This window comes from Lactuca saligna, chromosome 5 (genome assembly GCF_052625555.1).
Source record: "Lactuca saligna cultivar CGN05327 chromosome 5, ASM5262555v1, whole genome shotgun sequence".
Classification (NCBI taxonomy): Eukaryota; Viridiplantae; Streptophyta; class Magnoliopsida; order Asterales; family Asteraceae; genus Lactuca; species Lactuca saligna.
In genome coordinates, this window is record NC_136421.1 from 221,104,717 (window position 1) to 221,121,108 (window position 16,392).

General features: G+C 35.2%; 1 non-coding gene across 1 annotated transcript; it reads left to right on the forward strand.

The window, feature by feature from the left end:
• Positions 1 to 2,346: 2,346 nt before the first annotated feature.
• LOC144999205 (small nucleolar RNA R71) lies at positions 2,347 to 2,453 on the forward strand. Its single transcript, XR_013660724.1, has one exon. It is a non-coding gene; the product is annotated as a small nucleolar RNA R71 (small nucleolar RNA).
• The last annotated feature ends 13,939 nt before the right edge of the window (positions 2,454 to 16,392 follow it).

The window sequence follows — 16,392 nt, forward strand, 5'->3', positions numbered from 1 at the left end:
CTCTCCAACCGGTTACCATTCGTGTCGGAATAAGCTCATTCTTCTCGTTGGTTATGACCGTCATTCCTCCTTTCTTGGGCACCACTTGGACCGGACTAACCCACAAAATGTCGGAAATAGAGTAAATGATCCCCGCATCTAAGAGCTTGACTACTTCCTTCTTGACCACTTCTTGCATGTTCGGGTTTAATCTTCTCTAGTGTTGTACAACTGGTTTGGCTCCTTCTTCCAGGTTAATCTTGTGTGAACAATAGGAGGGACTTATTCCGTTGATGTCGGTAATGCTCCATGCTATGGCCCTTTTTCGCTTCTTTAATACTTGGACTAGTGCTTCTTTTTCAGAATCGGATAGGGCAGAGGCTATTATAACTGGCTTTTGATGGCCATCTTCAAGGAAATCATACTCTAAGTGATCTGGTAACGTTAATAGCTCGGTTTTTGGGTTCTACATGTTGGACTCGCCGAGTACAGGAAGGCTACTCGGTGAGTGTGATGCTGAATTGACGACTTCTATCCTTTCTGCCCTTGAACTCGGTGAGTAGATCGGCCCTACTCACCGAGTAGCTGCATCAGACTGCTTTATTAGTTCTTCATATTTCGCTTCTTCCAGTAGCCTCTCGATCTCCATTAGGTCTTTTTCAGCATCGAATTCTTCATCAAAGACAGTGGACTTGTTGGAATCTTCATTATCGCATTCTTCCATCAACTCATCAAACATATCTATTTAGAACACCATGTCATCACTATTCCTCGCATGCTTCATAGCTTGATCAACCCGAAGGTGACCGAGTCTTCTCCTACCCGTAACGTAAGCTTTGAGTCTCTCATGTCCACTATAGCACTTGCTGTGTTGAGGAAGGGTCTTCCAAGGATGATCGGGACTTGAGGATCCGCCTCCATGTCTAGAATTATGAAATCTACAGGAAATACAAACTTGTCCACCTTAACCAAAAAATCTTCACATATTCCTCTTGGAAATGTGACAGTCTTGTTTGCTAAGTGGATTGCCATGAGAATTGGCCTTGGTTCCGGAAGATCCAATTTCTTAAAGAATGAGTAGGGCATGAGGTTCACACTTGCTCTCGAATCAGCCAATGTATGGATGGTGGCTAAGTTGCCAAATTGGCAAGGCAAAGTCAAGCTTCCTGGGTCACCATTCTTCTTTGGTAATTTGTTTAACATGGCAGTCGAGCAGTTTTCATTCAGAATCACTTCTTTCACCTCCTCCATCTTCCTTCTATTTGTGAGAAGCTCTTTGAGGAACTTTGCATATTTTGGCATTTGAGCGACTACCTCGATGAAGGGTATGTTGATTTGCAAAGCTTTGATGTGATCCAAGAACTTCTGGTACTCCTTTTCTTTCTTTTCCCTCTTAACTCTGGCTGGGTAAGACATTGGAGGCTGAAATGGCTTTTCAAATACTTTTTCCTGTGAATTTTGCAATGGACTCATCGAGTTCATATTCTGGACTCGGCGAGTAGCAGTTGTGTCATGTAGAATTTTTTCTTGGTCCTGTTTTTCTACATCCTCCTGGTGCAAATCTTTGGGTGCTTCATGTTGAATGGGTGCTAAAGGAGTGATTATCTTCCCACTTCTTGTTATGACAATGTTTATGTGTGCGACCCGTGGGTTGTTTTCGGTTTTACTAGGGAGTTCGCCGGGTGATCTTTAGTTGATTTGTTGTGCAAGTTGCCCAAGCTGCATTTCAATGTTGTGGATAGAGGCTTGCTGATTTCTAAGTGTGGTTTTTGTTTCTTGAATTGCAACATCATGATCATTGTGTCTCTTTTCTTAAGCAGCTACAAATTTGGTGAGCATCTCTTCCAAACTTGGTTTCCTTTCTTGTGCCGGTTCCTCCTTTTGGTAAAAACCCCTTCCCTTTTGCTTGTACTTCTCCTCCTTAGCTTCTTATACTCGTCATAAGGGAGCCACTCCTTCTTCGGTTTGCGCCAGTCTTCATCATAACGTTCCCCACTCGAGTAACACACTTGCACCTTTTTGTTGCCATTTTCATCCAAGTCGCAGTCTCTAGTAAGATGAGGCCCATTACAATTTTCACAACCCACCCGAATAGCATGGATCGTTTGATCCATTTTATCCATCCTCCTATCCATGGTTTTTAGCATAGCCATGACCGCTGACAAGTCTTCAGTAGTTGCATATGCGGCTCTCCTAGTAACATCATTTCTTGGATTATGGTATTTTCTAGAATGCTTAGAGAATTCTTCAATCAATTCCTTGATCACCAGGGATGGCTTCTTTGTGAGCGGGCCTTGAGAGTCAAGTAAATGCCTGGTTGTGACATTGACTCCATCATAGAAGATGGAGATTTCTTGTTGGTTGTTAAGGTCATGGTGCAGGCAATTCCTTAGCAGGCTCTTGTACCTCTCCCAAGCTTCATATAGCGACTCTCCAGCTTGTTTTTCAAAGTTAGAAATGGCCTTCTTCAACTTGGCTATTTTGGAAGGTGGGAAAAAGTGATCAATAAATTCTTCTTTCATCTTGGGCCATTTGGTGACTGACATGGGAGGGAGTGACTTGAACCAGTCTTTTGCAGCACCTTTGAATGTCACTGGAAGCATGCGAAGTAGCTGAGTCTCGCGTGGCACATTTGGAACGTTAAAGTAATCAGCTACATCATTGACTTCATCCAAGTGCTTGTAGGCATCTTCGTGGTCTTTTCCATAGAAAGGAATTTCCTTTAGCTGAGCGAGTATGTGGCCCTTTAGCTCGAAAGTAGCAGTAGCGAGAATTGCGGGTTGCACAAGTCCTGGGTCGGTGTCATCGCGGATCCTATTATTCCACTCTCCCATGGGAATTTCATCAATGTTAGCCATGGTAAGAGCTAACTCGTTGCCAGAATCGGAGTCGTGTCCGTATGTAGGTTCTTCTTCCTCCTCGGTGTCGTACTCGGTGTCTTCCTTGATCGGGTCTTCGCTTGCTAAAGATGCGTTGGATGCTCCTGATTTGCTACTCTTTTTCTTCCCAAAAACAGTCTTCAAGTTAGACAAAGCTGACTTCTTAGGTGTATTTGAGCTCTCCACGTCCTTTCCTCTGTTCTTTCTCAATGCGGATTCTGGGTCTTCAAACGGGGGCACCAACGGAGTGTTTGATCCTCTAGTCATGAAAGTCCTGAAATAAAACAAGATAAACACGTAAAAAGAACAAAAAAATGCAACCTAACAAAACAGAAAATTAAATGTAAAATAGCACGCTACTCGCCGAGTAGGTGCGAATACACTCGGCGAGTAGCTCAGTATTTAAAAAAAAACTAACCTAAAAGTAAAAACTTAAACAGATTCTAAAACATAACTACTGACTATTAGACTGCAATAAATTAACTTTATGCCAGAAAACTCACACAGAGGATCGAAAAAATTAGGAATTAGATTAATTTTTGAACTGTTCCCCGGCCACGGCGCCAAAAACTTGATGTGAGTTTAATGCACTGGTTTTAATCCTACTTTTAATTTATAAATTTAGCACACAAAGGCAAGGAACCTATCTTTTAGTGGTATGGATGAATAAGTAGAGTGTCGAACTCAGGGAACAGAAATGAAACTAATAACTAGTTTTAACTAAGCAAATAATAAGAGTAAAGATTTTTCTCTAGTTTTACAAGACAAGAAACTTAAACAAAACACCTAACACTAGTTTTAACTAAAAATTATCAAGTAAAAATTCACCAAATTTTGATAAAGAGCTTCTGTTTAGGTCCAACCAATTCACTCCTATGGTTATTTTTATAGTAATGTAATATATTAATTGTTATTGGCTACCAACTGTAGTGGTTAGGTTCACAGTCACTAATGCTAACCCTTAGATAATTAATTAATTCACACAGTGGCCAGTTGTTTAAACTAATTAATTCCCTAGTTCAATTATTTGGATTAAATAAGATTTGTAATTGGTTAATCAAGTGGGTGATTCAATTAACCTCTTGTTTGTTGGTTTCTCAAACAAGCTTACACATTAATTTACCTATTCTCTTATTAATTCCAGTTTCATATTCATTATTCCTAGTCATATGATAAAGTAGTCACATAAACATATGAGGTTAACAATTAAGAGATGTTCATGCAGCTTAATTGTCTTCCAATTAACAGAAAATTGTTGTAATCAAACCATAGGAGTAATTAGGTTCTTCCTAAACATAAGCTATCCGAGTTTTAGCTCATGATTACAAGATAAACAAGCTTAGAAACCAATTTGATTAAACTAAATATAATGCAATCCGAGATTACATGGAAAATATAACCTAATTCGCGTCCAAGCTTCAAAGGATCATAGACTAGGGTTCTTCAGGTCTTCAAGGGTTTCTCCAATCGTTGCTCTCTCTCCAAGGAAGCCAGAAAAGTCTTTAATTCGGATTAAGAGGCTCTATTTATAGTTATCACAAAACAGGGGATACTCGGCGAGTAGGTCATGGACTCGCTGAGTAGCTGCATGGAATCCGTTTACGGCAAGGATTTTTTGACTTTTCTTCGGGAACCTTCTTACGAACTCACCGAGTATAAGCGTGGACTTGCCGAGTAGACGTGTTATACTTCCTTTTTCTTCATCCTTTGGTCTCTAATTGCTCCTCTTTACTCCTTTTTGCTCCAAAGTTGTCTCTTGGACTGAAAACATAATTTAAGCATTATTAAGTACCTTTTGTCCATATTATGCTTATAATTAGCTAAAAATGAATAAAAATATATGCTAAACATATGCCTAATTATGCACATATCACATAAACATCATAAACAATTAATAATGTGGTAACTTGGGGTATACTTTCTTGCTTCGACTGATCATACATATCTCATCCTTCTTTGGTTACCTTTGTAAACAATTTAGAAGACAAGTTTGAAAACAATTTGAATCAATTTAAAAAAACAATTTTGAAAATTATTATAGCTCCATAGCTTGAGACTTGATTCACATGAATGTTCATACAATTTACTCAAATTAGGGCTTTGATACCAACTTGTAACATCCTAAAAATCAGAGCAAAGTTTTCAATTTTCCAAAACAATGCCAAAACAATATTTGTTTAAAAAATGTTCTTTCAAAAGTATAATTCATAAATCAGAGTGTCCACAACCTCCCGGTTGGATTACGCTAGCCCACAACGTCTTGGTTGGATTTCCTTGCATGTATCGTACTGGGTCCACAACCTCCCAGTTGGATTACCTTGGCCCATAATCTCCCATTTGGATTGCCCTACATATAACGTACTGGGTCCACGACTTCCCGGTTGGATTGTCCTGCATATAGCGTATTGGGTCCATAACCTCCATGGTGGAGTACCCAGGCTCAGAACCTCCCGGTTGGATTGCCCTGGCATGTTGACTGACAACACAAAGTAGTAGTCTCAACCCCAACGGAATATGTTGACATATAACAGATAATATAGACATTCAACAGACATATAATTATACAACCAGTAATCACTAGTAGTCCTACAGACCAACCAGTCTAACGCATATAAGTAACTATCAGATAATCAAACAGGTCTATCACATTCTCAACATATCATAACTCAGTACCTAATAGGATATAAATCTATTGGGTTGGCCTTGGTGCCTTCGACCTGTAAGTACAATGAGAAAAACTCACCTCCAATAGATGATAGCTGAATCAACACTTTATCTGCTACGAACACTACTCCTCACACTACACATAATCTAGAAACAACTCCAATCAATAGCTAAGGTTTTACCACATACCAATGGCCCACTCATCCTTCATCATATTAAGGGAAACATACCATTTTACCCCTTTCCTTACAAGACCCAACTAATCTAAGCCCAAAACCCTAAATGGCTCAAGGCCTAAAATTGGTCAAATGGGCTTTTGAGAGAATGTCTAGCGTCCACTCACTGATGTCTGGCATCCGAATGCCCAATGTTTTAACCCAAATGCCTGGCATAACCACAAAATCCCAATTCCTTAACCAATGTCTTAATGGCTTAAGACCTAAAGTTCAAACTTAAGATCTAATGATATAAGAACTTCTAAAGCCATAAAGTTGCAACCTTTACGAATTTGAATGGCTACAAACATACCAACATCATAATCTAACTTAAATCACTCTCTAAAGTTCTAAAAATCTTGCATAGAAGAGTATTGAGGTCCAAGCTTGCATTTTTATGATTCTAAACCCTCCAAAATGCTAGAAAGGACAAGCCAAACTTGTGGAGCATTCCAAACTCACAAAAGTGAAGTTCTTGGGACCAAAAAGAACATAAAACTACACTTAAGCACGATATAATAAGGAATTCATCAAGATATGAAATTTATACCTCCAAAAGGTGCTCCAGGATGCCAAGAGTCCAGATCCAAAGGCTAGAGAGCAAAACAAACACTCCAAGGACCTTCCTTCTCCGCTAGGAACACTAAAATGATACCAAAATGTTACACCCAGGCTTCAAAACACTCATACTCACTTATGGTTTCGAAATGAGGGCTATAAGGGACAGAGGTTCAAGATAAGAAACATTTTGAGGCTATAATAACCTTTAAATAAGGTGTAAACCCTAAAAATTAAGGTTGTCCTATGCATGTGAACGCCTGGCGTCCACAAACTTACGCCTGGAATTTGGGACCAAAATTCAAAGTTATACACACACAGACATACTAAAGCATATAACCCTTAGGAACAGTACCTGACGAGGATACTATTTCGTGGGTTACTTAGTCTACCTGGGTTAATTTAATCCCATCGATGCACCTCTTAAATGTCTTAGGTATTGTTTGTTTTTCGTCAACAGATCTTCTTAACCTCTTCTTTCAACACCGTGAAGACCACGCACATATATTAGGCTTTTCATACTGTTTGTTTTTTTGAAGACGCAGACCTAAAAAGCTACACGCGTCCTTTTCTTGGCGTAGATGTAGACCAAAGTCTTCAAACCTCTTCGTAAATCTTATTGCCTAAAAAAAAGACATATACTATTGTTTCTTATTAAAAAAAAACTTATATGTATTCCAGCTTTATCTATGATAAATAATTTGGAAACAAAGTTACAATACTTCTAGAAAAAAAACGTTTGACAACACAAGCATAACCTTTGTGACAAATTTATAATTAAATATTTAATTACAATAACAGTTGGTGGAGATGTTTATATAGATATGAAAAAAAATACTAATATTGTCTTATATTTTTTGTGCCAAATTTTATAAAACATTATTTAATGTGGTATCATTCATATTTTGGAAAAAATATTTATGATCATTTTTTAATTGATTTAATTTAAAAAGTAAAATAAAACCTTTGAAAATTTTCATTTATAATCAAAGATTATTTTCATTCATGTTTTGTGTTAATTTCTTTTATCATAGTTACAAATTTATGTATAACTTTACGAAGAAAGTTTGTTTTATAAAACATACACACTAATTCTTACTATTTTATTTTCACTTTTTTACGATAATGCGTAAAAGTTAATCTATATTTGTTAATTATTTGTAATAAAGTCATAAAATTATTGAAAAACTCTTTTAATTTTTTTTAAAACTAATTTAATTAGATTTTTGTTTAGTCTAATACCCTGCCAATGTTAAAAAAAAAAAAAAACAAACAATTTTCTTCATCAAACGGTAGACGTTTGATCCATCTCTTTTTATGCACCCAACTGTCTGACAACCCGGTACATTGTCAACCAAGTTTCAAAATTGATTGTCAAACTTGGACTTGATCTCATTGTCCATTACCTCTTTCACTTTAGCAGACTCCGGACCCTACATGGCTTCCGTGTAGTTAGAAGGCTCATCCAAATTTATCAGTGTATGATCACTGATAATGTATCACCATATGTAGTTATATGGAAACCATAAAACTCTGGTGTCATTCTAACTTGAGTGGAACGTCTAAGAGGTAATGAATCATCAAATGGTTCAACATGAATTTCTTCCTTAGGTTGAGTTCTAGTGTTATAGGTTCCTTCATCTCTTGGCTCTTGAATTTCCTCAAGATCAATTGTGATCCCACTATCCTCTTTGCATATGAGCTCTCTCTCACGAAATACTCCCCTTCGTGCTACGAATACCACATTCTCAATTGGTCTTTAGAACAAGTATCCAAATGACTTTTGTCGAAAGCCAATGAAAATACATCACTCACTTCGAGGTTCAAGCTTGTCGTGAATCTCTCGTCTAACGAAAGCTTCACAACCCTAAACCTTGATATGTACCAATGAGGGAACCTTCCCAGTCCACATCTTGTGAGGTGTTTTGGAAACCTTATTTGTTTGAACAAGATTAAGAATGTAGGCGGCAGTCGCTAAGGCATACCCCCATAATAAGATTGGTAGTGAAGCTTGAATCATCATGGAACGATCCATGTCCAACAAGGTTCGATTATGCCTCTCAGCCACACCATTTAATTGTGATGTCCTAGGAAGTGTCAATGGTGAAACAATTTCACATTCCTTAATGTAGTCATGGAACTCAATACTAAGATACTCACCATATCTATCAGATATGAGCATCTTGATCTTCCTGCCCAATTGATTCTCGACTTCATGTTTGAACTCTTTGAACTTTTCAAAGGTTTCTTACATATTCTTGATTAAGAAGATATATCTATATTTGTTATAATCATCAGTAAAAGTCACATAAATTTGATTTGCATCCCTTGTGGTGGATCTAAAGAGCCCACACACATTCGTGTGTTTGAGATCCAACAATCCTTCTCCTCTTTCACAAGAACCAGTAAAAGGTGATGCATTCATCTTTCCAAGTAAACAAGATTCGCATGTATCATCTGACCTTAAGCATGCTTTGTCTAAACCGGTACATGTCATGTTCAAGACGACAATGCCACAAGCATGCTTTGTCTAAACTAGTACATGAATCAGTTTGCAACACACTATTTCCTAAATTATTTACAACCATCACAGTTTCATACATGCCATCACAAGGTAATGCTTCAAAATAAAATACACCATTATAATAAGCATGAATAGAACCATTCTCATTAATATATATATATATATATATATATATATATATATATATATATATATATATATATATATATATATATATCTAAAACCTTGTCTATATAAACCATGACATGAAATAATATTTCTTGTCATTTTTTATGAGTGGCAACAATTATTTAAATCTAAACATAACCCATTAATAAGCACTAAAGAATAACCACCAATCTTGGTAACAGGCGACGATCTCCTATTGCCCATAATTAGGTTTTATCTTCCCATGCTCCACATTTTTACTTCTTTTTAGTCTCTAGAAGTCAGAGCAAATAAAAAAACCACATCATGTATCAAGAACCCAAGAATTCGAATGTGATGAGTTTTTAGATAGAGTAGTGTAAATACTTTTCGAGGTTGGCTTAACCTTGCCATCCTTCATCCCACTCTCGATGGTTCTCAGCAAGCTTTAGAGTTGACTCAATGTGGCCTCCTCCTTGTTCAGATGGTAAGTCATAACAAACAACAGCTAGGCAATGGTTGTAAGACTATGTCAATAGCTGATTCCTCATCGAATTTAACATTAAGCTTCATTAGACGATCCATTCAACATTGCATGCGTTGCAAGTGGGTCGTGACGGACTCTCCGTCCTTCATCTTATTGGTTATGAGTGATTTGACTATTTTGTACCTTTCTTGATGGGCTTGTTGATGATACTTCTCCATCAAGTCCTTATACATATCATAAGGCCAATAGTCCCCATAGAACCTTTGTGGTTCAGGAGTCATAGTAACCACAATGCTGCATGCCACATTGGTAGCATGATTGTAGTGTCTCCTATATTTAGTAATTTCTTCGGGAGTAGATTTTGTTTCATCATTCTCGTTTAGCTCCTTTTTGAGAACATATTCCTTGTCCTCGAAGAATAAGGATATATAGATGTTACAGATCCAATCATTAAAATTGGAACTATCAAAAAGTGACCTTCGAGTAGATGCTCAGTAGCGGGAAGTGGTTGGAGTTGTTGTTGGAGGAACCGAAAGCATTGTTTGTAGTTGACATCTGAAAAAAGGATAAGATTTGATTAGATAAGAAAATCCTTAATATAACACCCAAATGAAATATTAAGGCTAGGATATAACTAAATAATTCACAATTCAGAAGAAGGATGTCGTAATCTAATTGCAAATTATTTAAAGATAGGTAAATGACGCGCGATTTACCAATTTCACCAACACGAAAAACGAAATTTAAGTGAATTAATTTTTAAATGAAATTCCTAGATCTTTTGAGATTCATTGAACTATTCAATGACATGTTTAATCTCGATTATGCCATTTCTATTTGTGACTGGGATACTGAGGATCACAAAAAAGGTATGAATAACCATGCAAATTAGCTTGGTACTCTCGATGTCACTTATCACCTAATTAATGTGTCGGTTAACTTCACACGCTCCATAATCAAAGATAATTTACGAGTTACCCATTGCCACCCTTTATTAGTCCATATTAGTGTGTCCGTAAACCAAACACGCTCCATTAACGACTTTTATAAAGTGTAATGTGCAATTTCATTGATTAGCATCAAATTCACATTTTCCTAAAGTAACTAAGATTGGAAATTTTATAAAAAAAACATTTATTTACTTTATATATCATTATACTTATTAATGAGAGTTAGTGTACTATCAAACCCATTCGGCTAACGACCATCCACCGATCAAGGAAGCGGTAGGTGAGAGTGGATACTCATTCAACCACCATTTTATAGGAAATTTCCTTATACCCCCTTATAGATCGGCTTCGTGAATGAGGCATACTAATAGTAAGATTGACTTTACTAATACATATTTAAATATTAACTTTTAATTTTACAATACATATAAGGGTGTATTTTAAACATTTAAAATACTAGGGTTCTTAAATTTAAAATTTTCAAAATTAAACTATTTAATTTAAATTTTAAATTTAAAACCATGGATGTATTTTTAAGAGTTTTCAAAAATAATAGGTTAAATTTTTAATAATTAAATTAATAAATTAGTATTATCTTTATCAAAAATTTAATCCAATCATGAATTCATGATAAGGATACAAAATTACTGATTAAAACATCCAATTTTAAACAATTAAAACAAATTTAAGGTAATTATCCTAATTAATCAATGAGACAATTACCAAAACTGAAAATATTGGATATGACATTGCAACTCGTCGAGTTGGACAATTACCACATCGAGTTGCATGTCAACTCGTTGATTACAAATACCAACTCGACGAGTTTAATGAATAGAATGTCGGTTTTGTTCCCTTCTCCTTTGAACAATTAACAATTGCATCAATTCTATAGAAAACTAATCCTAGTCTCTGATACCACTACTGGGTTTTGAGCATAACAACAATTCCTATGTGTGCATACAACCCTAATGCTTTGGATCTAGGTTTTCTCTAATTGAACATGAAAACTTGAACACAAAAGGAGAAACCCTAAGATGTAACTACAAATTTCGAAATCAACATAAAACAAGGGTTAGCTTACATACCTTGATTGTTATATTGTAATAACAATGATTCCCTTATAGATCTTGAAACTTGAGAATTTAGTGTCACAAGTGTAACACCTCTAATGGCTCACAAAAACACAATTCAAGAGAATGATATGAGAGAGAAGAAGGAGTTAAAACTTTTGGTTTCTATTTCTTCTAAAGAGTGGCCGAAATTCTTAGGGTTTAGGACCCTTTATATGGTGCACCAAGGATGCTATGGATAACCCTAATCTCAAATATGATAATTATCCACCTCCTTTGATTATCCATATATGATAAGATATTATAGACATTTTAGAATAATCTTATACTTACACATTAATTTTGTCCACCACCTTCCCTAGGAAGGTTATAGACCCTTTTGCTTAATTATTGAACAATTGCACATTTAATCCCTGTAATTTTAATTAATTCTTTTTAACCTAATAATTACAAATTAATTTCTGATTAAATATTAAATAACAATATGATTAATAATTAATATATTATTTCCATAACATATTATTAAATCATTTATTCAAATTTATTAATCAATTTAATAAATTCTTCCTCTTCCTCAATAAATCATCCTATCAAGTTGCAAGTGTGAAGGCAACCCACAAGGACCATGGCACTATCGATTCAAGTACATATTAATTATAGTTATGGGCTTAGACACCTAATCCAACAGTTTCAGTTTCAAATGTGCCCTTAGGGTGTTCTTAGATGTGTCTCCATAGGAAATGCACGGTGTGCATTTTGAGAGGTAGGTTATGTTCAAGATTGATTTGTAATGTGTGTGTGTGTATATATATATATATATATATATATATATATATATATATATATATATATATATATATATATATTACTTGCTCAAGTTTTAAAATTATAAACTGCTTCTATCGTAACCAGACTAATAAACACACTAAGCAATATACGTAATAGAGCAATAATATAGTTATGGTAACGCCAGGTGTCGAACATAAGGGAATGATGGTGAATTAGTTTGTAATTCTTGATTATAGGTTACACAACACACACAAAAGTAGTCAATACGGATTTTTAGAATTAAATCTCAAATAAACAATTAAATATAAAATTTTGATAAACTGACAGAAGACAAATGTCTTTAAGTACTTTGGTTTATGCTTGATTTCGTCTAAAAATATTGGCTAACTACTAAATGTAATGGATATTCATTATTCACCGATTCCTAATATGACTAGAGTCATGATCAGATTACTAATCCTATGATTTTAACACAACAATGAATTCATAGATCAAGTGAACAAACAATCATGTAAATCAGTATTTAATTTATATTATGCAAGATTTAATCTTTATCAAACAAATGTTCATAGGAGTTAAATCGTGTATAGAATGATCATCTGCTCATGCACACACATTAAAGTTCATCACTTTATTTCCTAACCTAAGCTTTTGATCCTGTTGATACAAGAAAGTGACCCTCAGCAGCTAAAATGAACCCGGAGACCCAAATGCTCGAACCAGAGAGCTGGATACTGAAGATTGTTATTCATCTTATGGAACCCGAAGACGATATGAAGAATCAAAGATATCTAAGAACATGAAGACTTTTACAAGTTATATTACTGATTATGCGTGTAAACTTAGTATTATCCGATGTACCCTTTAGTGTCACCAAAGTCAGATAGTTTGTAATTGTTTACTATTTCCTTGTAACTTTTCGACCTCTATAAATAGAGGGTTCCACTTCATGTTTATGTAAAAATTCTGAACTTATCAATAGAAGATCTATTCATCTCTATACTATCTAAAGTTATCTGGTTGATACTTTATCTCGGTCCTTTTTCACTTATGTTGTTCATCATTTACTAACTTGTGTTTGCATGCAAACCATGTTATGATTCAACTAAGTGTCTACTTGTTTAATGCTTATTGATATAACTTGCTACTATTTACATTCCTTACTTTTCCACAATCTAACTATTATTGATGGGCTAACAAAGATCCATTGAGATTAACTTATTATTTTGCAATATATTATCTCGTTACTAACTTTTATTAATTTCTTCTCTCAAAAATTGGTATTAGACGGTTCCCTTTTAACTCCTTTTAGAAAATTGAAACTTTTTCTTTAAAAAAATACTTTATTTAAAAGGCCTTCTATACCACTACAACTCATTAAAACGAGGAAAATGGCAAAAGCTTATTCTTTAAACATTTCACACTGTGTTTGAGGTTCTAATAGTGCTCCAATACTTGCTGGGAGAACTATAGAAAAAGGACCTCATGTACCTATTGTCACTCCCATTGCAGGTGATGGTGCTCAAGCAAGACTTGGAGGTGATCTGATGGCCATGAACAGACCTACCAACGATGATCTCCAAAATATGGAGAAAGATGTAATTTCCTTCTATGAAATTTCATGTGGAGTTGCTCCAGATAACTTTGACATCATCATCAACTGTTAATCTGCCAAAGAAATTTAGGATGTACTAAAAAATCTCTACCTAGGGTTAGAACAAGCTCAAGACAAGAAGCTCACTACTGCTCTCAACGAGTTCACCAACTTCAAAGCTTTACTTGGTAAAAGTCTTGATGATTCCTTCAAGAGATTCAACCTCCTAATCACTAAACTCACAAATGTTGGTAGCATCAGAAGAAACCATAAAACCAACCTGTAGTTTCTGAATGGGTTAGGAAGACATTGGACGACTGCAAAAATGGTAGTCCAAGGAGACAGTGTGACATCCCCATTTTCACGGCCAGAAAAGACTGAATTTGTTTATGCTTTTTAAAAATCAGAGTTCTTCTTTAAATAAAAATGTTGCGGAATTTGTTCCCAGAAAAACACGATAAATACGTTATTAAAATATTTCCGAAGAAACGTGTTTTATTCATTTCAAAACGTTTGGGATGACATCGTTAATACAGAAATATAAGCATAAACAGAACTTACATTTATTTACACTAGTGATCTACATTTCTTTAAATCTCTCAGTGTAATGTGACTTCATATCAACACCTGTGATATAAATAAACTGAGTGGGTCAGGTTGGGAAACCCGGTGAGTACATAGGGTTTTCAACCCACAATAATATAATTATTATGTTTAAACACTCAAACAATCAACCCAATTACTCATCCCCATTAACTTCTTTACTCTTAAAGATTTGACATAAGAGTCATAATCCTGCATTTTTTTATTCTGAAGTCCCTTACTTCCAGGGTCATAGGACTGACACTAAATCCATAGCTGCCAATGTTCGTTCGTAAAGCACTAATTCCATAACTGCTATAGTCTACTCATCGGGTAAGAATGTTATAAATACCTATCTATTGTGATTCAGAGAGTTTAATATACATTTCACATAATCCTATTCGCCACTCAAAGATGAAACACATAGAGCTACGATATCACTTCATAAAGGACCATATCCTCAAAGGTAATATTGAACTAATCTTTGTTCCATCTCATGAGGAAATAGCTAATGTTTTCACAAAAGCACTTGACACCATAAAACATAATGTAATATTGAACTAACCTAGACCCTCATTTCTTCTTGAAAGGATAACAACTGAAGATCTCATGATCTTCGGGTGTAATTAAATTTGCTTCTTTTCTTTTAAACAAAACTCTTGAAGCATTCTACTTACCATATCTATTTATAGAATAATTGATGTAGTGTACTTCATAAGTTGTTCCTCGGTATGCTCTATATATCAAATACCCCTTATGATTTCTGTAATCCTCTGGTCTATTTATTATTTGTATTTCTAATCTTTGTGTTCAAGTTTCTCTTCAATGTCATCTCCCATAGACTCATTCAACAACCCAAAACCATCTTGCACTAGACATATTAAATTGCATTGAGTGCTATTTAATGAATCTGGAACATCAATCTTTGAAAAGGAAAATGTTTTATTCTTCATTTAATTTGTCTCACATAAAAACAATTGCTCTTCAAATGACTTTTCTTAATCGGGCCTATTTTTGGATATAGTATAAACATGTTGATTTTCTTTAAAAGAAATCTATTTTGAAAATCTCTTTTTCCTTAACCTATCCCATCAAGCAACCGTTAGGGTCAAATGCATTCCACTCCCCCACTTTGTTCAACGGATGAAGCCATTTGTACCCCAAGATTATCCGACGCATCATCACATGCTTGCAACAGCATTTAATGATCCCTCTTTTCCCGGAAAACATTTTTATTTTTATTTTTAACTGATAAAGATAAAAACGCAAAGGTTTTTCACTAACTGTCATTAAACTAATGTTAATCAATTTTGAAATCCGGAAGTATATAACCCCCTTTTCTTCTCCAAGAAAGTTTATGCTTTCTGAACTCTTACGAAGATCTTCTTCTTCTTCATCTTCTTGCAAAAACCCTTTTTCGTGCAAGTTCTTCAAACCCTTTTTCCTAACAATGGTAAAATCTGGTGCATCAAAGAGCAATCCAAGGATTCCTGTTCTACTAAACCTACTAGCTCTAGATCAACCATCAGGAACATCACTCCATCCATCGCAACAAGCAAATACATTGGAATCTTTGATAATCATGATTCCTACAACAAATCCACCAAGCTTATTATCAAATTCCTTCCCACTCACCCACTATATGGTGCATTTGATTCTTTAATAGAAGCAGTTCCATAAGCAATCATGTTCAGGTGTGCCTTCTCTGCATTTAGGTTGATGGATAAGCTGCAAGAAGTTCATCTCCAATTGATTGGTGATTCCATGGTTGTTTTAACCAACGAAAAGTTTATAGAAGCCATCAACTTCAGAGTTTTACCATCCACTGAGTTCTACTCTCCCGACACCAACGCCATCCTCACTAACTTGTACCAGATGGGATATCAAGCTAAACTAAAAGGGGTAGATGAATTCAAGAAAGGGAAGTTATATGTTTTTTGGCAATATCTTTGCCACTACGTTATCAGATGTT